At 36.9% G+C, this 26138-nt stretch overlaps 1 pseudogene; it reads left to right on the top strand.

The window, feature by feature from the left end:
* The first annotated feature begins 5811 nt into the window (after positions 1-5811).
* LOC131831196 (tyrosine-protein phosphatase non-receptor type 2-like) lies at positions 5812-17943 on the top strand (annotated as a pseudogene).
* Positions 17944-26138: the final 8195 nt, after the last annotated feature.

Raw genomic sequence — 26138 nt, 5'->3', positions numbered from 1 at the left:
TTAACATAGTGTTAGTACTAAATCATTCTCTCTTGAGATTCAGAGAACAGTTATCCAATCTATAGATCAATTGGTTTAACTGATTTCCCTTTTTAAGAACCAAACACTATAACCATTATCCAGCATTAAGACATGGAGGTGTCTCTTATGTTACCTGTAAAACTGAAACCTGAATTACCACTCTTGTTCTAAGCAGATATCAATTTAGCACAGTCAGGTTGGATTAAGGTAGAGAAGCAGCCAGATTTACCACAGTCCTTTGAAACAAAGCAAGTTTCTTCTAAAGTCAGTTTTTGTTTACATGTGCTGCAGTTCTAGGATTCCAAAAATCAAACCTTCTTTGTATATAACTTTGTTAATGTTCAGATGCAGAAAGCTTTAACTTTGGGAGGTATCCCTTGATTTTTTTTTTTAATGTTATTTTACAATATTCTTACAAAGAGTACTAACCTTCAAGGGATGAAGAACAGTCTTCAATAGAGGTTGTTTCTTTTGAAGAAAGTAATGAGCAAATTTTTCCTTATATTGAATAAAATCTACCTTTCCCTACTTTAGTTCATTAGTGCTAGTTCTTCACTTTAGCATATGATATATTTAATTCTTCCTCCACATATGCTTTCAGTATTCTACCTTGGTCTTTCTCTTCCTCGTCTTCCCCTTCCCCACCTTCCTCCTCCCCCCTGATTCTTCATTTTTCTTCTTCTAAAATGGCTTTATTGAGGTATAATTTACATGCCATGAATTTCTTCCACTTTTAGTGTGCATTATAGTAATTTGGGGTATGTTCATTGGAGTTGGGTAATCTTCAACACAGTCCACTTTTAGAATACTTTCATCACCCCAAAAAGCTCCTGTTTGTAGTTTTTAGTCAGTCCCCAGCCCTAGGGCAATCACTAATGTGCTTTCTCTGTATATAGATTTGCTTTCTAAGGGGTTTCATATAAATAGTACCGTATAATATGAAGTCTTCTGTATCTGGCTTCTTTTAGTTAGTGTAATGGTTTTGAGATTCATTCATGTTGTAGTATGTATCCCTAGTTTCTTTTTAATGCTGAGTAGTATTCTTTTGTACAGCTGTTTCACATTCCTTTTATCTGTTCACTTATGGACAGGCATTTGGATTATTTCCAGCATTTGGTTATTTTGAATAATACTTCTATGAGTATTCATGTTCAAGTCTTCATGTAGACATATGAGACATATGTCTTCATTTCTCTTAAGGAGATACTTAGGATTAGGATTGCTGCTTTGTATCAAAAGTATGTGATCAACTTTTCAAGAATCTGACAAATGTTACCATTTCGTGGTTTCCATTTTATATCCAACCATAATGTTATGAGTATCACAATTGGCTCTGTATCTTTGCCAATGCTTAGAATTGCCAGTCTTTTTAATTATAGCCTTCTTATTGGGGTTTCAGTTTGCACTTCCCTAATGACTAATGATATGGAATGTCTTTTCGTGTGTGTATTAGTCATTTATATATCTTCTTGGGATAAATGTCTTCTTTGATGAAATGCATTGCCCGCTTTTAAATTGTGTTGTCTTCTTATAATTTATTTGGTAATGCTTCTTTATGTATTCTGGATATGAGTTCTTTGTTAGATATAGCATGTGCAAATATTTTCTTCCAGTCTCGTTCTTTTCATTTCCTAGTGTTGTCTTTTGAAGAGTGTGTATAATTTTGATGAAATTCAATTTATAATTTAATAGTGACTTTGTAGTAAATTTTGAAATTGGGTAATTTAGATCTTCCAACTTTGTTTTGTTCTTTAAAAATTGTTTTGGTTATTTTAAGTCCTTTGCATTTTCATATAAATTTTAGGGTCAGCTTATAAATATCTACAAAGAAGTCAGGTGGAAATTTGATAGAGGTAACATGGAATCTATAGATCAGTTTGAGGAGAATTATCATATTAACAGTAGTAAATCTCCTGTAAACATGGCCTCCGTTTATTTAGATTGTCCCTGACTTTTGCAGTTGAAGATGTGGTTTCAGTATACAGACCCTACATTTCCACTGTTGAATATCTTAATTCAGCATTTAATTCCTTTTGATGCTCTTATGAAGGCAGTTATTTTCTCAACCTCAATTTCCATTTGTTTGTTGGTCTTTGGTTGAAATTGATTTGTATTTTCTAGTTATTTTCATTGTCAAAGTAGGATGAGGGAAGAAGCCCGAGCTTGTGTTTTGGGCTTTCTTTCCCTATTAAATGGCCTTGTAAGGGCTATCATTTTCTCAAGAGCACAGAATATTGATGAGAAGTTGAGTAACTTGTGTTCAGAATATAAAAGTATTATATTTGGAAGTTGTATTCCTGTTAGGTGGGTTAACAGTAGGTCTGTTAAGCTTGATAAACATCTCCCAGTCTTGATGAGGGTGATAAACCAGAGAGGTTATTGAATGGGATACCCACTCATTAAAAGGCTGTGAACCCTGGGGGTCTTGTATACAAGACCATCATTCAACAACCTGAAGAGTGAGAAAATTTGTTACCTTTCAGTGGTTATTGAGATGTTACTGTGACCCTGTGTGATTGAGTAGTCTCTTTGTTATACTCATGACCTGCCTAATTCCTATGGCCCTACCATTCTCCCCAGGAAGGAATAATATTCTGTGCCTCATATACTTCCTCCTTCCCTTCATCAGCTATAGGAGATCTTGTCCTTATGTGACCAGGTTAACTTTCACCTAAAATTTTTTGTTAGTTACTTATTAAATTGGGATTATTATTTTTCTACTAGAGTTCCTAAAATACTTAATTAAAAGGGAAAACAATAAGAATCTTTTGTTCCCTGACCTCCTTGTCGAATCTGGAAGAACCTTTGCACATTATTAAAGATTAAATTTGGCAAAATATAGCAAAAACCTGGGTATAATGGTTTAATAAAGGCTGGTTCAATTTCTACCTACCTATTCCTCTATCTACCTGTCTGTCTACATGAAGAAGTCTATATTCTGGAGGTGATGAGGGATATTTTGGCTATTCAGCAAGTTGTCAAGGAGCTATAGCTCCTTCTAGCTGCTGTGCCACCATCTTTAGTATATGGGTCTGTCTGGATAGTTGCAGTGTCCTCAAGCATAGCACCCATTTTCCTGGTTGGAAGAATAGGAGTGCGTAGGGGCCAAAGGAAACATGCTGAGTCTGCCTCCTTCGTCAGGCTTTCCTGTGAAACTTCTCATGTGTCAGATTTGTGTCTCTTGACCAGTCCTAGTACCTGGGAGTTGAAAAGTTGAATTTTTAAAGCTGGGAATGTTCTCAGCCAGGAAAAAAAAAATTGTGCTCCTGTTGGCAAATGTGATAATTATTACTAGGGATTACAATATGTGACTCTTGTACCCTTCTGGGTATTGTGAAGCCCATACTCCTCAGTCTCCTCTCCATGTGATCAGTGTGGCCAATGAAATACGAAAAAAACAAAATTGACAAAGGTGACTTTTAAAGGAGAAAGTAAAAAATTCATTTAAGGGGTGTCTGGCTGGCTCAGTCAGTAGAGTATGTTGACTCTTGATCCCGGGGTCGTGAGTTCAAGCCTGACGGGCGTAGCACTCGCTTAAAAAAATAAATCCATTTCAGTTTCCTCAGTCTTACCTTACCTGCTGGGATCTTCCAGACACTGTGTTTCAGACAGCACACCTACAAGAGTGTGGAGCATTTATCAACCTTTGCCAGTCCATGTGGTACAAATGGTATGAGCAAGAAGGGAACTTTGATTAAACAGATTTGCAGTCTGTTACTGCAACATAGCCTAGTCTGCTCTAGATAATGTACTAAAGAGAAGCGGTTAGTATATATTGGCCAAGCAAGTAGCTGGAACCACAACATTCTTCCACAGAGCCTATTTCTACTGAATCACCAGAGCTGTGCTGGTCATCACTTTCCTTTCTAACTAATTTTATTACATTATGGCCAAATTTTAAATATATACAAAACCAGAGAGAATGATCAATGGATCCAATAGTCTGTGACCAATCCTGTTTATTTTTACTCCTACCCTCTTCTCCCCACACAGATTATATTGAATTGAATCCCAGTCATCACAGAATTTCATGTATAAATGTTTAAGTATATGTCTCTTTAAGATAAATATTTTAAAGTTAACCATAATACATTTTTGGAGCTAAGAAATTAACAATAATTCCTTAATGTTATCAAATAGTGTTCCCATTTTACCTATTGTCTTATAGGAGATTTTCCTTTTTTTATAATTTATTTGTTCAAATTGAGATCCATGTAAAGTTTATAGCTGTGATTGCATGACATGTCTTTGAATTCTCTGTTAATCTAGAGATGGATCTAGATGTTTTCCCCTCTACTTCTGAAGACCAATTTTTTTTTTTGAGAGTTTCTTACAGTTTGGATGTTGCTTGGTGCCCCCATAGTGTCTGTCTGTCATCTATCTCTCCGTTGCATTTTCTGCTTGTTTCTAAATAGCTCTAGGGACTTGATCAGATTGGAATTAATTACTTGGCAGGAGCATTTCATAGTTCTACTTTTATCTGCAGGCACATAGTATCTGCTTGTCTCTACCCACCCCCTTTTAAATGATTGAACACCCTAGAAATAGCTTCTGTTCTTTACAACAAGGATGCATGAAGCTTTTGGTAAGATTCTGATGGTATTCCCAGGGTGGTCCTCTCAATTTCAGCAAATTCTCTCTCTCTCTCTCCCTCCTTTATCAACTTTCTTGGGGTATAATTTACATAAACAAAAACCATACATTTTAATTGAACAGTTTGATGAATTTTGACAAGTGCAGATGTTCATGTAAGCATCCCCATAATGGAGGTATAGAAGAATTTTATCATCCCCAAATCCCTTGTCTTCTTCCTGGACAATTTCTTCTTCCTGACTCCATGCAACCAGTGATCTGCTTTCTCTCACTATAGATTAAAATTTCATATAGAACATCCAGAGTTTCATAAAAATGGAGTTATGTGGTATGTACTCTTTTGTGACTTCCTTTGTTTGCTCAGAGTAATATCTGTAAGTTTCATCCATGCTGTTGGGTATATAAGCAATTTTTTCCTTTTTATACTTGAATAGAACACTCTCCTTTGGCAATGCCCAATTTATCCATTCACAAGTTGACAGACATGTGGATTGTTTCAGGGTTTAGGCTACGAAAAAATTGCTATAAAAATTCCTGTACAAGTCTCTGAATGGATGTATGTTTTTATCCTATAGTGTAAATCCTAGAATTGAGATAGCTGGGTTATAGTATTGGCATATACTCAACTCTATGAAAATGCCAAACAGTTTCTAAAATTACAGTTGAGAAGTGTTATAGTTCTATCAGAAATGTATGATAGTTCCATGCTTCACATTTTTGCTAACATTTGGGATGTCAGTCCTTCTAATTTAGCCATCTAATGGGTGTGTAATGGTATCTTATTTTGATTGTAATGTTAATTTCCTTGATGACTTATGTTATTGACCTTTTTTTCTCCAAGTACTTATAGGTTTTTATTTTTAGAAAAAAATATATATCTTTTGTCTACCTACCTGTCAATCATCATCTATTTACTTGCACTATGGGAGAGAGAGGGATGGCTGGGCCCATGTGGGAGGATTTTCCTTGATGTCTCAGATGTTTCCCAAGAGAAATGCCCTCTAAATGATTGGACTTTGAATGATTTTCTGTTGTGTGTGGGCTCTGGGAATTATTTATCTTACGAATCTTTGTTTTTTTTTCTCTCATGAAATTTAATCCTACAGTTCTCTACATGCACCATTTAGCTCTCAGCAGCTCTCCCTGGACCCTGTAGGGCCTGAGCTGCTCTGCTAACACCAGCTTGCTTCCACAACCATGTCTGCCACTATCCAGCAGGAGTTTGAGCAGTTGGGTGCTCAAAGTCACTAGCTATGGCTGTACTTGGAAATTTGCTGTGACTCCCATGACTGTCCTCATAGAATGGCCAAGTTTCCATTAAACAGAAACTGAAACAGATGCAGAGATCAAAGCCCCCTACGATCACAGTCATGTTAAACTGCAGAATGCTGAAAATGATTATATTGGTGCCAATTTAAGATGGCACAGAAGAGGCACAGAAGAATTATATTTTAACATAGGGGCCACTTCCTAGTACAGGTTGCCATTTCTGGCCCATGGTTTGGCAGAAAAAGACCAAAGCAGTTGTCATGCTAAACTGAGTTGTGGGGAAGGAATCTGTTAAATGTACCCAGTACTGGCCAACAAAAAAAGACGACCAAGAGATGCTGTTTAAAGAAACAGGATTCAGTGTGTAGTTCTTGTTAGAAGATGTGAAGTCATATTATACATCTACTCTAATTAGAAAACATCAAGAAACGGTGGGAAGAACTTTCTAAGGCAGACTTATGTCCTGCTTTTGCTCATTTACCAATCAAAATAATGTCTGAAAAATACCATGGGGATGGGATAGGCCTCGAAGAAGAAAAACTGACAAGAGACAGCTATGCAGGGCTGTCCTCTGAAAGGCAGGGTACTATGGAGGCGAGAGCAGCGGGAGTGCTCTACGGCAGCGTATCTGAGAGGACAGAAAAACTAACGGGGCTCAGAAGGTGCAGCAGATGAAACAGAGACCAAAGGAGAGTGAACGAGAAAGGAAGAGTGTTCCCAACTTGTAAAAAAAGACGAGCAAAGAAACAAAAATTTTCCCAGAAAACATCTCTGAAGGAAAATTCTCCTAATTGTCACGGTGTGGCCGACATTGACAGACACCTAAATATCCATGACTTGAGAATGTTCTGCAGCTAATGTACCTTTTGAACCATTAATGTGCAAGACCTGAGGCCTACTCCAGAAACACCAGACGTGAAGCTCGATACACCTGTAGATCGCTTCACATCCACCAGTTACAGATTAAACTCTACATCCGGGGAACGGAGAACGCCACCACCAGAAGACTTTGCAGAAGCCTCTCAGTTGAAGCTTTCACTGTGAGTATGAAAGTTAGAAAGATGTAAAAAATATATTAGGAGAGACTACTTGCATTGCCATTCCAACTTTGTTTTTATATATTTTTTGGCAGCACTCAGTATTTTTATTAAATAGAAAAAAAACCCCAACTTAGCCTTTGGCTCATATTCAGAGGAATTTATGCAAATTTCTAGCAGACTTCTTGTGCATCTCTTTCTTCTTATTCCTCCTCCCAACTGTTCTCTCCATCTTCCCTCCCCCACCTCTCTCCTCTCTTCCACTTGCTGCTTCTTCCTAGTTTCCTTCTTTGCTCCACAACTTCCAGGCACCTTTTTCCCCCCAAACTCTGATCTTTGTTTCTTTAGTTTTACTAGCTTTTTTGCTCTGCTTAGGATTCTCTTTCATGATCCAGAAGTTCTACCAGGCAATTGTCTTATATATTTTGCCCAGTTCTTACTTGTTTCAGGTATGAGGTTGGGTAGGTTTCTTGGTACCCCAAATGGCCCATAGAGAAAAATCCAATGACTCCTTTTTTTTAGGTATCCTTGAGTTTTTTTATACTCAGCCGAACCTTCAAAGGTTTACAGAATTTACTTGCTCTAATATTTTTCCTTCTCCTTTACCTATAGTTCCTAATCTTCATTTTTTTCCTTTTGGCTTTATGTAATCTTTTCTCCACTTATTTTTTACAGAATTCTGGCATCTTTCTTCTCTGAAGAAATAAACAGAATCCAGCATGAACTCCTTCAATTTTATTCCCCCATCCCTGTATGTCTATTAAGGCATCCTGTTCCCTGTTTTAAAGTGTGGTGACCTCATATGACCGATATTCATGAATTTTGTTTTTTTTAACCGTTTGACTCTATTCAAAGAATCACATTTTCCTTACACTACCTTCCATTTTCTCAGTTACCTTGTGTTCCAACATTTCTTCCATCTATTGGCATGTCTTTATTTTGCCATTTAAAATTAATGCAATAGGATGGGACTGGAGGAGATGATGCTGAGTGAAATAAGTCAAGCAGAGAGAGTCAATTATCATATGGTTTCACTTCCTTGTGGAGCATAAGGAATAGCATGGAGGACATTAGGAGAAGAAAAAGAAAAGTGAATTGGGTGGAAATCAGAAGGGGAGATGAAGCATGAGAGAGTGTGGACTCTGGGAAACAAACCAAAGGTTTTGGAGGGAAGGGGGCGGGGGAGGGTAGGTGAGCATGGTGGTGGGTATTAAGGAGGGCACGGATTGCATGGAGCTTTGGGTGTCGTGTATAAACAATGAATCTTGGAATAATGAAAAAATAAAATTTAAAAAAACTTCTAAAAAAAATAAAATTAATGCAATAATCTCCTCTTAGATTTTCACCTGGCTGTTGATTGCCAGTTTTCATCTTTGAGCCAGCACATTTACGAACAGCCCTCAGGGTAGCAGTTACCATGGCTAGATCCAATCATTGAGTCTCTTTTTTTTAATACATTTTCACCACTTATACCTTCTAATATTTCCAGGAATAATTTAGGTTAGGGCTACTCATTCTCAGCCTTATTGTCATTTTTGGCTAGATAATTCTTTGTTGAGGGCTGTTCTCTGTATGGCAGGATAACTTGGCAGCATTGATGGCCCCTGCCCACAGGTACCAGGAACACATGACTCCCCCTCCTCATTTGTGACAGAATGTCTCTGGACATTGTTACGTGTATCCCTGAAAGCAAAGTCACCCTTGGTTCAAAACCACTGACTTAGATCAACTTTCCTTGACTCTTTCAGAGAAAAAGTTTTCTTAGATTCAGTTTCCCAACTGTAAAATGAAGATAATGAAACATACTTTCCAGGGCTATTTTGGGGAGTCAGGGTGCTGCATGGAAGTTTTTAGCATAGTGTTCACTCAGAAAATGTTTGCAATTATCATAATAATTATTGACCTTTCTGTCAATACACCGCTCTCCTCTTCTTACACCTCAAATCCTATTTTATCTGTTATGTGTATATCTATAATACATCGTATTAGTTGGGACGCCTGGGTGGCTCAGCTGGTTAAGCGGCTGCCTTCGGCTCAGGTCATGATCCTAGCGTCCTGGGATCGAGTCCCACATCAGGCTCCTTGCTCAGCCAGGAGCCTGCTTCTCCCTCTGCCTCTGCCTACCATTCTGTCTGCTTGTGCTCACTCTCACTCCTCTCTCTGACAAATAAATAAATAAAATCTTAAAAAAAAAAATACATCGTATTAGTTGTACTGTTCCTTAGCATTGTCAGTTTAATTAATTCATCTAATTTATTATAGTGCATGCATTTTACTTTGCATTTCTTACACTAACTTCTCCTTTTCTTGTCACCTTTTCCTAAAAAATGTTGATCTTTGATACCATGTTCTCTTGAGACTGTTGTCCTTTCTTCTTCCCTTTACATTAAGTTAATTTAAAAAAGAAGGTGAATCTACGCTTATTGTCATAAATCTTATTTATATCCTTCTGTCTGGCTTCTGTCCCAGTCACTTTACTGAAATTGCTCAGGCAAACATCAGCAGTATATTTTTATTTAAAAATTTTTCTTATCAAAGTTCAACATGCACACAGTTTATATAGATTGTTTTCTCAAGGATTATAGGGGAAAACAGAAAACAGACAATACAAACAGCTCTTCCTTCCTCCTTTACACCCCATCTAGCGCACACGTCCTTGAGTCAAGCATTTTTTATTACCTTCGATGATTCTTTAGGTGTTCCTATTCGTGTTTCTGGAAGACATTCTGTGTCGGTTAACTTTACGTGTCAGCTTGACTGAGACAAGGGGTTTGGGTTAAACATTATTTCTGGGCGTGTCTGTAGGTTGTTTGTGGAAGAGAGCAGCATTTGAAGCTCTAATTAAGAAGGGGATCAACGCTGGAAACATAGGAAGCTCCAACATTTCTCAGGGTGGACTGAGGACAAAGCAGAGACTGAGGATAAAGATACTGAAAATTAGGGGACTGATGAGTCTGAGACATGCAGGAGGCCGGGAGAGGAAAGGGAAATGGGAGAATCCCTTGGCAGAAGTCTGAAAGTAAACATTTTGATTTGCCAGTTGGGAGATCATCAGTGGTTTAAGCATTGGTTTCAGAATGGGTTTTGCCAGTGTTCTGCTGCAAACTGTGTATTTGATCATTCTTCAAATCTAAAACAATTCTGTGACAGTATCTCTAAATTTTTGCTATAACAAAAATGGTGGTGGTGGTGGAGTCTGTTTTAGTGATCTGAATGACTTGCTGTTTTAATGAAGATAGCTATAGCTCATGTTCAAAGTTTTAAGTTTCAGGCCATTGGATTTGTGGAAGGTCTGTGTTATCCTTCTAGATGGGTTTGATCTCTTGCAGCAGTCAAAGCAGGATTAATAAACAAGGCAGTGTTGCCACAAAGGTAGCAATGCAAACCCATTAGGTTGGCTCCCAACCCAGCAGGCCCTGCCAATAGGACAGGAGGCATCATAGACTGAAAAACCCCGAGGCTGTTTACATTAGTTGTGAGCCCACCTGCACAGAAGCTACAGGTAGGTACCATGCCTAAGAAGTTCTCGAGGTCGGAGCAACTTCTTTTTATCAATGACGAATACTTTCACGTATCTGTTCTTGGTCACCCCTCTGCATAAACTACTCCCCATTTATCCTCCTTTCTTCTGGCGATAAGATATCAAAATGATGTCATCTCCCCATTATCAGGAGTTGGTCTTTAATTATAGTTGAGGCATTTTTGTTGATTCATTCATGCTATTCTTAGTGGTTTTGATTTTTTATTATGATGAGACATCAAATATTTCCAAACACGCATTCAAAGTATTTTTTCCAATACCTGACATATACTTAAGACTTGGCCTAATTACCTCCTCGACTGCCTTACAATAGATTTCCTTTTTGCCACTGATGACTCATACCCAACACTTCCCATACATTGGTTCACTGCATCACACACTCCAGCCTTCAGGCTGGCTGTAGTCACTTCATTGTCTTGTTTGTTCTTCCATTTTCAGTTTTAAGGATTCTTTGATAGAGAGGACACATGAAAAATGAGACTGAAGATGTTCTGTGTTCTCTCTGCCATCTGTTAACATTATACCATCTGTTTCAAATACTGATCTAACCCTCATCTTCTGGGCTTTGGAAATGCGCAGAGTTTCTTTTTCTCCCTTGCATCTTTGTGATAATGTTGTCAGAAACCTCCTCCTGCCTTTCTGCCTCCCTCCTTCTCCTTTTATCTTCCTCTTTCCTTTCTTGAGTGGTTCATTCTCTTGAACAGTCGTTTCGTATCTAAGACCAAGCGACCATATGTATCTTTCATAGGAAATGTTTGAAAAATTTATTTAAATTCCAGTATACCTGATTGTCCCCACTCAGGTTCCTAAACTGTATATGTGTGCAGGTGCGCATGTGGGGACACATGGTGGGAGTAAGGTGGTAGAAAGGCAGAAACCTGAAGATCTCTGGTTCGTGTTCTACGTCTTGACTAATGGCATCACAGTCAGTCTGATTGCCCAAAATAGAAATTCTCACGTCATTGAAGACTTTTCCAGTTACTTATTCCTTCCATTCACTTAGTCCCAGACTGCTGATTTTACCCCAGGATAGCTCTCAAGACTGTCCTCTGCTTTTGACTCTGCTGGTACCCACTCCCTTGGTTAACATTCTCCTGACCTGGGCAGTTGCGTGACTTTAGGTCACACAGACCCATTTTTTCTCCAGGCCCTCCTTCACATGCTGCCTGGTCACTGTCTTTTTCCACAGCCTCATGAGAGCTCTGACTGCTCCTGTCACTGCTGTTGCTTACATCTGGCTAGATGACCTAACCAACCCCAGGCCTCCTGTTTCTGTAACCTCCTGGAACGTTAAATTTTTCCTCCGTCGTTTCCAGCCACCTACATCCATAGTCGTCACCAGTCACTCTCCTGTCTCCCTTATCTTGATTTCAAACATTTCCCTCTTATGTTACTTCCTATCTTTTTAGCTTCCTTGTTACAATATTTCTATTCCAACAATTCCCCAGCCTTTATGAGGCTCTCAGTATGTTGACCTTATCTCTTCTTCACTAGCCTTAATTTCCTAATTTTCCTTTTTTTTTTCTCCTCACAGCATTAGTCTGTTCAAAGATGGTTTTCTGGTTTATAATTGGATGTGGAAACTGATGTATTTCTCTAAATGAGTGGATCTTTACCTAGCATCTTAGATTCATAGAGCATAAGGTTTAAACAAGCTTTATTATTCCTGTTTATCCCTTTGAGTCCTAAGAATGAAAAGAAATGATTTTAAGACAAGAAAAGAAGCTAGAGATTATAGTTCACTAAATCTACAGGCAGGTTTTGGACCATGTGACCAGAGAGAAGATGAATGGTTATTTGAAAAATTTATAGGCAGCAGGTACCATAATAGCAACATGAGCCCAATGTATACTTTCTAGATTTTTTTTTTTTTTTTAGATTTTATTTATTTATTTGAGAGAGAGAAAGTGGGAGAGAGCATGAGAGGGGAGAAGCAGACTCCCCATGGAGCTGGGAGCCTGATACAGGATTCGATCCCAGCACTCCAAGATCATGACCTGAGCCAAAGGCAGTTGCTTAACCAACTGAGCCACCCAGGTGCCCTACTTTCTAGCTTAAATCTCGGAGGATCATTCCTGTAAATGTCCCTCCCATGAGGCCAGCTGGTTTCTGACTGTTATTGAGTAAATCCAGGCAAATAAGAGTTATAGACGCCTCTTGGTGACTTTACCAAAGCAGACCTACCAATTTTTTTTTCAGCTTCTAGCTAAAACAAGTAAAATATTTACATTTAAAATGTAGCTGTGGGCACCTGGGTGGCTTAGTGGGTTAAAGACTCTGCCTTCAGCTCAGGTCATGGTCCGAGGGTCTTGGGATTGAGCCCCACATTGGGCTCTCTGCTTGGCAGGGAGCCTGCATCCCCCACCCCTCTCTCTCTGTCTGCCTCTCTGCCTACTTGTGATCTCTGTCTGTCAAATAAATAAATAAAATCTTTAAAATAAATAAATAAATAAATAAATAAAATGTAGCTGTGGGGACACCTGGGTGGCTCAGTGGGTTAAGCCGCTGCCTTCAGCTCTGGTCATGATCCCAGGGTCCTGGGATCGAGCCCCACGTTGGGCTCACTGCTCAGTGGGGAACCTGCTTCCCCCTTTTTCTCTCTGCCTGCCTCTCTGCCTACTTGTGATCTCTCTGTCTCTCTGTCAAACAAATAAATAAATAAATCTTTAAAAAAAGTATAGCTGTGACTCTTAACTTCCAACGACTTTAGCTTTATGGGTGTTTGCTTGAGGGACCCTTACCAAGATAGGCCATCATCTTACATGACTCCTGAGCACTATTTGGTAGAAGTGACCCTTCATCCTCACGGCAGCACTTGCTTTTCTAGGCTTCTGTAACATCACACTCATTTAGTTTCTTCCTATTTCAATAGGCTCTTCTTTTAGTCTTCTTTTCCAACTCACTCTTCTCTACCAGACCATCAAGTATTAACACACCCCTTGAAACTGTCCTTGTCTTACTTTTTTCACTGTCCAATAGTCTCCCAAAAGATCACTTCCATATTCATTGCTTTAAATATTATCGCTAGATTAAGACCTATATCACCAATTCTTAGAAAACTCCAGTAGAATAAAGCCTTTATGATGTTGGGTGAGTCTGAGTTTTTTAAAGCAGGAGTCAAAAACCATAAGCTACAAAAGGAAATATTCATAAATTGGGGTTTTTTAAAAAAGATTTTATTTATTTATTTGACAGACAGAGATCACAAGTAGGCAGAGAGGCAGACAGAGAGAGAAAGGAGGAAGCAGCTTCCCTGCTGAGCAGAGAGCCTGATGCGGGGCTCGATCCCAGGACCCTGGGATCATGACCCGAGCTAAAGGCAGAGGCTTTAACCCACTGAGCCACCCAGGTGCCCATAAATTGGGATTTATCAAAATAAAAAGAAACCATTTTTCCTCTGTAACATAAAACATTACAAAAATGAAAAGAAATGGAGAAAATATTTTCAGAGCATATATCTGATGGAAGACCTTTAATAAGTATATGTAAAAACCTTTGCCAACTCAAAATAAGAAAATAAAAATTCAGTTAAAATGAAGGTTTGAATAAACAATTGATCGAAGAGATATGGATGGCAAAAATATATATAAAGATTTTCAACATACTTATTCAACATCATTTCAACAGATTCAAAATCATTTTGCATTAGGGAAATCCAAATTAAAACCACAAGGACTGTTAACTCTAGAGAACAAACTGGTGGTTACAAGAGGGGAGGGTGTGGGGTTTGCATGAAATAGGGATTAAGAGCACACTTATATTGGGCACTGGGTGATGTCTGAAATTGTTGGTTCACTATATTGTCAGGTGTATATTGTACACCTGAAATTGAGATAACACTAGATGTTTACTATACTGGAATTAAAATTAGAAATTTAATAAAAATATTATGATAATAATACATGTTACAAAAGAAATTAAAGGCTAATTAAATATAGTAGAAAAAAAACCATAAGGAGAGTCCACTGTATACTTATTAGAATAACAAAGAATTATGATTAGTATGCAGAATAACTAGAATTGTCATTCATTAATATTGTGAGTGTAAATTAAGACCCAGCCACTTTGGAAGACAATTTGTTGATTTCTTACGAAATTAAGCATACACCTACCATATGATCCAGTAGTTTCATTTCTTGGTGTGTACCCAATATCTGTGTCTCTGTCTACACAAAATCTACATAAGGTCTACACAAAATCTCTTGTATTGATGTTTACAATAGCTTTATTCATAACTGTGCAAACTAGAAACAACCCACATATCATTCATCTGGTGAATATATATACAAAATTTAGGTACATCTGTGGTTGTACGGGTTGGGTTGGACTAAGCTTTTTATTTATACATGTAACAATATTGGTGAATCTTGAATGTATTTTGCTAAGTGAAAAAAGCCAAACTCAAAAGGCTACATAGTGTACAATCCCATTTATGTGATATTCTGGAGAAGACAGAAGTATAGATAGTAAGTTCCCAGGCCTGCATTCCTGTCCATTATATTTTGAACCTCAGATATAGCAGTTTTCATTTCTTTTAGTTTGATCTGGGCCTTTTTTATAGCCTACACTTTCTACTGTTTGGACGTAAAGAATACAGTTATAATAAGTGTTTTATTGTCCTCTCCTAACTCTAATATAGGTATCAGTTTTGAGTCAGTTATGTTTTTGGTTTTGGTTTTGGTTTTGGTTACTGACAGTACAGATCATGTTTTCTTCCTCTTTTTCATGCCCGGTAATTTTTGAATGGATTTTAGACACTGTGATTGCATTTTTAAATTTCAGGTCTTGATTTGAAGTTTTCTTAGGTGGGAGGCTTTGTTGCATGGCAGAGAAGCGTTTGTTGTAGGGATTGAGGTAAGATCCTTTTGTGTACTATGTGCAATGCCTGTGAATCTTGAGGCTTTTCATTCGGCTGATATGGCCACACACTGTTCCTGGCGTCTGGAAGCCCCAGGCAGTGCTATCCCTTACCCTTCCAGATGACTCTTCCTCTAGCCTTGGCGATTTTCTTCTAGGTACACACAGATTAATACTCTGCTGTTTGCACACGATGATCGTCTGCACGTCTCTGGAGTTCTTTCACCGGGCAGCTGTGTCCTCCCTTGTATGCCCTTTTATAAACTCTGCTACCTTGATATCACTGAATCCCAACTCTGACTCCTTAGCCTAGAGAACATGTTTCTTTCTGGGCTGCTTCTCTCTGCTGTGGACTAGAACCTCTCCCAGCACAGCGAATGAAGCAGTAAATCACAGGGTTTGCATCCTTCATTTCCTGTCTCTCAGAGATCACTGCCCTCTGTTGCTTGATGTCCTGTCTTGAAAACCATTGTTTTATATATCTTATCCAGTTTTTTGGTTGATTAAAGTGAGAAAATAAGTCTAGTTCCTGTTACTCCATCTTGGCCGGAAGTAGAAGGCTACAGTATTGTGTTTTTGCTACCACTGTGGTTCTTTTTTATGTTTTGATTTTTCCTAAGGCTGTTTTGCTTGTTTGTTTTTTCAAGAAGTTCCTTGGCCAGATAGAGGTCAAGGTGGTTTCACATTTTGCTGCTGTGAACAATTAAAAATTTCTCTCTCTCTGTTGCCAGAGAGCGGGCTGCTTCATTTACCTGTACTTTTGATTTTTTTAAAAAAATTTTCCCCTTCTTTCTTTCCTTCCTTCCTTCCTTCCTTCCTTCCTTCATTCCTTCCTTTCTTCTTTCTTTCTTCACCTGCCTGCTGTACTCTACTGAACCAAACACAGTTGAAGATAATTTCATTTGCTGGCTCATTTTAACCCAGTTCTTGTACTTCGTATGTATCAAGAGGTAAACTTGGGAAATATCAGTCTGAACTTCTCACTTTTACAAATGCATTTTGATTGCACTGTTAGGTATGGTCTCTGCTAGGGAAATTTCCCTCTGAAGTGAAATTCAAAGGTTCTTTCTTAGCCTCTCCCTTAACCTCAGCTGCTTTTGATTTGATAACCCTTATGTGTAAAAATGGGGATTATTCTGTTTTCATTGGAAATAGAGCTTGCATTGAAAATTCTCCTTGTTACTTTTGGATGTTTCCTACAAGGAGAAGGTAAGATGCTGATTTATGAAACTTGCTTATTGATGGACTCATCAATTTTCTAGAAAACTTAACAATCGAGGGACTATCTGGCTGGCTCAATACAGCATGTGACTCTTGATCTCAGGGTTATAAGTTTGAGCCCCACATTGGGTATAGAGATTACTTAAATCTTATTCTCCATGATAACCTCTCTTTAGTAATTTTTAAACAAAAAAAACCCCTTGTATTTATAATGTAAAATTGTTGTTGCCCCAAATTATAGCATATATAGATTTCATGGCAAAACTATGACAACTTAAAGCATGAATTAAGCATCATATCATTACTGCATATAGAATTATTCCAAATATACATGCAGATTTACATTAGAATATTGACATCCTAATACTATTAAATTAAAAACAGCAGTACTTTTCATTTCTATCTATAAAAGGAATCATTGCTTTCTAAAGTAATGTCATCAGTGAGACAGTCTCATAGAATTAGATTTAGTAGGGATCAAAGTTTAATGTAGATCACATTTTACCTTCTACCAAAGACTTGCCAGGGAAAAGTCACAGTGAGTCTTCAAAAATTAGTGTGGAGATTGAGTGATGAGCTCTGTTACTCCTTCCAGAAAAGTTAAGAGTCTTATTGTAGGGGCGCCTGGGTGGCTCAGTGGACTCAGGTCATGGTCCCAGGGTCCTGGGACTCTGCTCAGCAGGGAGCCTGTTTCCTCCTCTCTCTCTGCCTGCTTTTCTGCCTACTTGTGATCTCCGTCTGTCAAATAAATAAATAAAATCTTTAAAAAAAAGAAAAAGGTCTTATTATATAATGTGTGTATCAAACTTTCTTCTAGCTGCTGCCAAATATATGTATATCTTACAAGTTGTTTACGTCATTTTTATCTATGTATCTGTCTATTAAATTATTTCCTGTCAGCTGGACTGGCTGTCTGTTGTTTAAGATACTGTTGAGCAAAGAACATGGAGTTCCCAGTCATGATGTCCATTTTCTCTTCCCAGTGGTAGACCAAAAATACATTGCACCAAGATGGCAGTAGTCCCAACTTGATTTCCAGGAGTACTGTGACAACCTGGGAATACTCAGTTAGACAGCCTTCTTTGTATAGTGTACACAAGGTGATGATGGCTCTTTGATTTGTAGTAGCATCTGTCATTGCAGAATCTGTGCTAGTCATAAGTTTGTCATTTCATAGTTTCATCTGAGCTTTTGATTTACTTTCTTCATTACCGCTACTGATGGCCAGATGCCCAGCCCTATGATTTTTAAACATGTTTCTCAATTTTACCTAATATCGCTGTTCTTTGTTCGGTAGGTATCTGTGTCTCCTCAGTTGCTGTGTGGACTGCAAATGTGGAAATCACCCATGTCAGCCATTACACGCAGTTAGGATCTTTGGAACTAACTTGTATCTGGGGTTGACTCATTCATTCAAAAACTCTCATGATATGCCTATTATATTTTAGGCACTGGGAATACATAGGTGAATTATCTCTATGTCAAAGCCTTCTAGTCAGAGATGGTCAGAAATACATATGTTGTCAAAGGAAGTTTCATTTATTGCGTTATTGAAATGAGGGAGACCCCACACTGTGGAGAATTGTGGAGCTTCCTAATAGAAGGGTGTTAAAAAGGATTTATTATAGGATTTGTGCTTGTGTCGGGTGATTTTTGAGGAATATTCAAGGAAGGAGGGTTTGCTTTAGGTTGGTGCTGTCAGAGAGGGGGTTAGTTAATTGGATATTTTAATGAATCTTACCTAGAAGGCAGGAAAAATAATCTGAGGCTAAGCCTATAATTAACAAAGAAACAACTGTCATACTTGTTAGCTGGGAAAAGATGTTGTTTGATAATTTTTGTTGTTTGCCCTGTAATCTTGTTTTGTCTTTGTTTTGAGAAGATCGTGGAATGGTCTTTTTTGTCTTGGTTTATAACAGTCACAGAGCTACCTCGTCTGACATCAGTGCCCTGTGTAGTTAATTTCAAGAAAAGAATGCCACAGTTCAGCTGTAAATGCCAGGCCATCAACTAGTAACACTGAGAGCTAGTGTTAGGGTTAGGTGAGTTCTTATATGTCAGTTCCTTTGATTATTTAGTGAGAAAGACAGGTCCTTAATCTGATCGTTAGAATAATAACAATAACAACAACAATAACAGCAGCAATAATGATAGTAACGACTTAATATGTACTGTTTTTATGTTCCAGGCACTGGTCTGAGCACTTTATATGGATTATGTCATTTAATTCTCATTAGAGCCCTATGATGTAGATACTGCTATTACATTATTCCTATTAATAGATGTGGGAACCGCAGTTTGGAGAAGTTAAGTGATTTTCCCCACATTGCATAGCTTTATGTAATGTTGACATCTACAGGCAATCTGATTCAAAAGCTTATGTTCTTACACACCCTTTTACATATATACTACAGTGAAGTGTTATGTGGTGGGGTGGATATTGTTGGTAGATATTGTTGGTTTTACCTTTATGTAAGCAAAACATAAATGAGAATGCAAAAGTAAAAAATTTCATTCTAATCATTTACAAAATATATTTGTAAGATAATGGAGGGATGAAATTGATACTTCTAAATATGAAAAGTTTTTAGTAGATCTTGGTTTTCTTCACTGAGAACAGAAGGAGCTAATGTAAAGCAATATATGGAGGCTGGGTTGTACTAATATGAATTTGTAAGAGGCAGTGAATCATAGATTCTTTTGACTATCTTGATGATACATAGAGTTTTGAGTAAACTACTGTATTTTGTTTTTTGACAAAAAAGCAGTTCAAGACAAATGTACTTATTACTACTTTCATTTTAATTGTAGCTTTCAGATGTTTTACTGTATGATATTTACAAATTTTTTGTATAAATTTAAAACATAGAATACATCAAAAATAGGAGTCACAACTTTAGCGCATACTGTGACATAAATTTTGCCTTGTGTTATCAATCAGGGCCTTCTAGCTGACAGTCATAAAGTAAGTGCTGAAGAAAATATGGTAAATGAAATTTAAACTATTCATATTCCACATCTTTGCATTTTCCTAAGTCAATGGGGTATTAGCTTGATGTCAAATAAAAACAATAAGTAATTGAGTAAGTAAATAAATAAAATTATTTTAAGGACCAAGGAAAAAAAGAGCAATAATTTCCTATTTGACAAATCATAAAATATAAAGAATTGGAAGAACTTGCCCATCATTCTATCACATGGACGCAACTGTTAATGTTTTGACAAATATAAGTTAATATATTTTAAAAGTCAATACAGTCATAATATTTATACCTTGTGTTTCACATACCTTCTTTGTAGCTTTCAGTTTTTTCTTATTGAATTGTTTATGACTTTCAGTATAATGATGAATATAAGAGAGGGCTGCTTACCTTTTTCTTAATTTTCAGGGAAGAGTATCCAGTTCTGATTATTACATATGAAGATTTTTGTAGATGTTTATTATGAAGTCGAAGTTTCCTTTTATTTCTAGATGACTAAGAATGTCTGTCATAAATGGGTATCGGATTCTGTGGAATGCTTTTTCTGCATCTATTGAGATGATCATGTAGTTTTTGTCTTTTATTCTATTTATGTGTTTTATAACCTTAACTGATTTTGGAAACTAACTTTGCAATTCTTGGATAAATCTTACTCAGTCTTTTTGTACATTATAGACATAAACTTATGTCTCCATAAAATTTTATGGAGGATTTTTGCATTATATCCATAGGAAACATTGGTCTGTAGTTTTATTTTCTTGGGCTGTATTTATTTTATTTTATTTTTATTTTTTGGATAATAAGGTAACTGTGGTCTCAAAGAGTGATTAAGAATTTCTTTCCTTGTATATTCTGGAAGAGATTGTCAAAAGTTACTATCAGAGGCGCCTGGGTGGCTAAGTCATTAAGTGTCTGCCTTTGGCTCAGGTCATAATCCTAAGGTCCTGGTCCTGGATCAAGCCCTGCATCAGGCTCCCTGCCCAGTGGGAAGCCTGCTTCCTCCCTCTCCCACTCCACCTGCCTGTGTTCCCTCTCTCACTGTCTCTCTCTCTCTGTCAAATAAATAAGATCTTAAAAAGGAAAAAAAGTTACTATCATTGCTTTCTGAAATGCTTGATAGAATTCAATAATGAAACTATCTGGGCCTTGTGCTTTCTTTGGGAAGCTGTAAATAGGTTTAAATTTATTTTAATAGAGATAAAGTACTCAGATTACTTATTTCTTCTTGTGTAAGTTTTGTTAAGTTTTTGTCTTTTAAGGAGTTGGTCCATTTCATCTAATCATCAAATTTGTAGGCATAGAGTTGCTTAAACTCTTCCTTTACTATCTATTTAATTTCCATGGCATCAATAAGGATGAGCCCTCTTTCATTTGTGATATCATTCACTTATCAGTTTTATTGGTCTTTTCAAAGTGTGCCTTTTGATTTCGTTGGTTTTTTTCTTTTATTGCAAATTCGTTGTTTTCTATTCTTTTTACTTTATATTTTCTGTCTGGTTTAGGCTTAAATTCCTTCTCTTTCTAGTTTTTAAAACTGGAATCTTAGGTTATCAATTTTATACTTTTCATATTTTATAATATAGCAATTTTATTTACATTTAGGGAACATTTTAAAATTTTTGAGACTTCTTTGACTTGTGGGTTAGGTAGTGTTGTGTTATTTAACTTCCAAATATTTGGAGATTTTTTCCAGTTATCTTTCTGTTCTCTCTTTTCTCTTATTCTGGTATTCCTATTACAATTGACCCTTGAACAACACAGCTTTGAACTACTCAGGTTCACTTACCTTTTTTTTTTTTTTTTTTCAGTAAATACACTGCAGAACTGTAAATGTATTTATGATATAGCAAAAGCTGTTCTTTTTTATGTGTGTATAAAGGAAAGTTTATAGCAATACAGGCTTACCTCAAGAAGCAAGAAATGTCTCAAACAACCAAATGTTATACCTAATGGAGCTAGAAAAGAAAACAAACAAAACCCCAAACCAGTAGGAAGAAGGATGTAGTAAAGATGAGAGAAGAAACAAATGAAATGGAAAGTAAGAAAATTGAACAGATCAATGAAACCAGGAGCTGGTTCTTTGGAAAGATTGACAAAATTGATGAACCTTTAGGCAGACTCATTAAAAAGAAAAGAAAAAAGAAAAAGGCGAGGTATCTCAAATAAAATCAGAATGAAAGAAGAGGAAATAACAAATGCTACCACAGAAATACAAACAATGATAAGAGAATATAATGCAAAATTATGTGCCAGCAGACTGGACAACCTGGAAGAAATGGGAAATTCCTAGAAACATATAGCCTCCCGAATACTGAATCAAGAAGAAATAATTTAAAAATTTGAACTGACTGGTTACCAGTGATGAAGTTGAATCAGTAATAAAAAACTCTCAACAGACAAAAGTCCAGAACCAGATGGCTTCACTGGTGAATTCTCCCTTTACATTTAAAGAAGAGTTAACACCCATTCTTCTCAAAGTATTCAAAAAAATAGGAGGAAGGAAAGCTTTAGTATTCGTCCTATGAAGCCAACATTACCTTGATACTGAAACCACATAAAGGAACTACAAAAAAAGGGAGTAGAGGCCAATATCCCTGATGAACATACATGCAGAAATCCTCAACAAAGTATTAGCAAACCAAATCCAACAATACATTAAAAATCATGATCAAGTGGGATTTATTCTTGGGATGCAGGAGTGGTTCAGTATTCACTAATCAATCAACATGATACCTTACACCAACAAGAGAGAGGTAAGAACCATATGATTATTTCAGTAGATGTAGAAAGGGATTTCACAAAGTACAACATTTTACAAAGTACAACAAAGTACAACAACATCTACTAACAAAGTAATTTTAGAGGGAATGTACCTCAACATGTTAAAAGCTGTATATGAAATATCCATAGCTAACATCATACTCATTGGTGAAAAACTAAGAACTTTTCCCCTAAGATTAGGAAGAAGACAGTCTTGTCCAATCTCACCACTTTTATTCAACATAGTACTGGAAGTCTGAGGCACAAAATTAGAGAAGAAAAAGAAATAAAAGGTATCCAGACAGGTAAGGGAAAGATAAAGCTTTCACTGTTTGCTAATGATATTATACTGTATATACAAAACCCTAAAGACTCCACCAAAAACTACTAAACTTATAAATGAATTCAGTAAGGTCGCAGGATACAAAATCAATATGCAGAAATCCACCAAAAAAATGCAGAAATCCATTGCATTTATATACACTAAATAATGAAGTAGCAGAAAGAGAAATTAAGAAAATGATCCCATTTATAATTATACCAAAAACAATAACAACAACAACAACAACAACAAAAACAACTAAAAGAGGCAAAAGATCTGTATTCTGAAAACTATAAAACTCTATAAAAGAAATTCAAGGCAATGCAAAGAAATAGACATTCCATGCTTATGGTTTGGAAGAACAGATATTGTTAAAATGTCCATACTATCCAAAGTAATCTAGATTTAATGCAATCCCTGTCAAAATACCAGCAGCATTTTTCACAGAGCTAGAGCAGAGGGTCCTAAAATTTAATTGTATGGGACCACAAAAGACCTCAAATAGCCAAAGCAATCTTGAAAAAACAAAAACCTGGAGGTATCACAGTTCAAGATTTCAAGTTATATTACATAACAGTAATAATTAAAACAGTATGGTATAGGCATAAAAATAGACATATAGATCAGTGGAAGAGAACAGAAAACCCAGAAATAGACCCACAAATATATGGTCAATTAATCTTTGATAAAGGAGGGGTAACTATACAGTGGGGAAAATACAGGCTTTTCAACAAATGGTGTTGTGAAAACTGGACAGCCACCTATGAAAGAATGAAACTGGACCACTTCTTTACACCACACACAAAAATAAATTCAAAATGGTTTTAAGACCTAAATATGATACCTGAAACCATAAAAATCCTTGAAGACAGCATAGGCAATAATCTCTCTGACATCGGCCATAGCAACATTTTTCCAGATATGTCTCCTAAGTCAAGAGAAATAAAATCAAAGATAAACTTTTGGGGCTACATCAAAATAAAAAGTTTCTTCACAGTAAAGGAAGCAGTGAACAAAAATAAAAGCAACCTACCAAATGGGAGAAGATATTTGTAAGTGATATACCTGATAAAGGGTTAGTATTTAAAATATATGAAGAACTTATATAACTCAACACCAAAAAAACCCAAATACTCTAATTTAAAAAGGGCAGAAGAGATGAACAGACATTTCCCCAAAGAAGATATCCAGATGGCCAACAGACACATGAAAAGATGCTCAACATCGCTCATCACCGGGGAAATGTAAATCAAAACCACAATGAGATATCATGTCACACCTGTCAGAATGGCTAAAATAAAAAACATTAGAACTGCCAAGTGTTGGTAAGGATGTGGAGAAAAAGGAACGCTTGTGCATTGCTGGTAGAAATGCAAACTGGTGCCCCCACTGTGGAAGACAGTGTGGAGGTTCCTCAAAAAATTAATAATAGAATGACCATATGATCCGGTGTTTCTACTACTGGATATTTATTCCAAGGTATGAAAACACTAATTTGAAAAGATATATGCACTCCTCTGTTTATTGCAGCATTATTTACAATATAGCCAAATAATGGAAGCAGCCCAAGTGTCCATCAATAGATGAATGGATAAAGGGAAGATATATATGAAATCTTTCCATTTACAACATGGATAGATCTAGATAACAATGCTAGGTGAAATAAGTCAGAGAATGATCATGTAATTTCACTTATAGGTGGACTTTGAGAAGCAAAACAGCTGAACAAAGGAAAAAAGAGACAAGTCAAAAAACCAGACTCTTAACTATAGAGAACAGACTGAAGGTTATAAGAGGGGAGGTGGGTAGGGGATGGGTGAAATAGATGAAGGCGATTAAGAGTGCACTTCTCTTGGTGAGCACTGGTGTGGAATTGTTAAATCATACTGTACATCTGAAACTAATATAACACTATATAAACTAATATAACACTATAACTATACTGGAATTTAAAAAAAACTGTAAATGTTTTTCATCTTATAATTTTTCTTACTAAGATTTTCTTTACTCTAACTTGCTTTATTGTAAGACTTTAGTGTTAGTACATATAATATACAAAATAAGGGTTAGTTGACTATTGATGTTATCCCTAAGGCTTATCCAGAAGGTCAACAGTGTGCTATTAATAGTTAAACTTTAAGCTTTGGGGACATCAAAAGTTCTAAATGTATTTTTGAGTGCACAGGGGGTCACGGTAACCCCCAAATTGTTCAGGGTCAACTGAATGTGTGTTATATTTTTGATATTATCTCACAGTACTTGAATGTTCTACTTTTTTTTTTTTTTTCATTAATCTCTCTTCAGGCTCATTGGCTGTTTCCTCTGCCATATGGAGTCTACTGATTAAGCCCAAAAAGGTGTTATTTATTACTGGTACAGTATTTTTGATTTGTACCATTTCTGTTTGACTCTTAGAGTTTTCATCTTATACCTACATTATTTGTTTGTGAAGGTGTCTACTTTTGACATTATAGATGTAAAAACATTGATTATAGTTATTTTAAATTCCTTTTCAGATAATTCCATCAATGGTGTCACATCTGAGTCTCACTATTGCTTTGGCTCCGCAGACTGAGGTCTCTTGTCTTTTGTCATGTCTCATCATCTTTTTTGAAAAACAGACTTATTGGATAGGGTAATAGGAACTGAGGGAAACTGGCCATTAGGGAGAGAGGGAATATGTTAATATGGTGAGGGTTTTCTCTCTGTTTAATGTTTTCTGTAGTTGTATGTGCTAGAGAGTTCAGATTCTTCTGGTGTCCTTGTTTTTGTCTCCCCTCTTGACTATAACCTTTTCCAGGTACTCCTCCTCCTAGACAGTCTGTGACCTTTTGTCCTCTGAGTTGTAACCCACTATTATTATGTAATTATTATATTCTAATTTATTTGACACAGAGAGAGAGAGAGAGAGAGAGAGAGAGGTCACAAGTAGGCAGAGAGGCAGGCAGAGAGGGAGGAGGAAGCAGGCTCCCCGCTGAGCAGAGAGCATGATGCGGAGCTCCATCCCAGGACCCTGGGATCATGACCTGAGCCGAAGGCAGAGGCTTTAAGCCACTGAGCCACCCAGGCGCCCTGTAATTATTATATTCTATTATTCTTTTTCTTTTACTATAACTATTACCATTGTGTTGTGATATAATTATTATATATTGTATTATAAGTATTATATTATCCTGGAGCCCTATAATATAGTAAGCTGTTGGGTAGGGAGAGTGTTCTTGTAATCTTCTTTTTTTTTTTTTTTTAAAGATTTTATTTATTTATTTGAGAGAGAGACAGTGAGAGAGAGCATGAGCAAGGAGAAGGTCAGAGGGAGAAGCAGACTCTGCATGGAGCTGGGAGCCCGATGCGGGACTCGATCCCAGGACTCCGGGATCATGACCTGAGCCGAAGGCAGTCGTCCAACCAACTGAGCCACCCAGGCGTCCCAGTAATCTTCTGATTGTAGTCTTTTAGGGGCCCTGTGTCTCATGCTGTGATCTTCACATTGTTTCTCCAGTGGTATGGCTTTCCCCTCCCTGAACTCTGCTTACTTT

This window comes from Mustela lutreola, chromosome 5 (assembly GCF_030435805.1).
Source record: "Mustela lutreola isolate mMusLut2 chromosome 5, mMusLut2.pri, whole genome shotgun sequence".
Classification (NCBI taxonomy): Eukaryota; Metazoa; Chordata; class Mammalia; order Carnivora; family Mustelidae; genus Mustela; species Mustela lutreola.
This window is presented reverse-complemented; position numbering and strand designations above follow the sequence as displayed.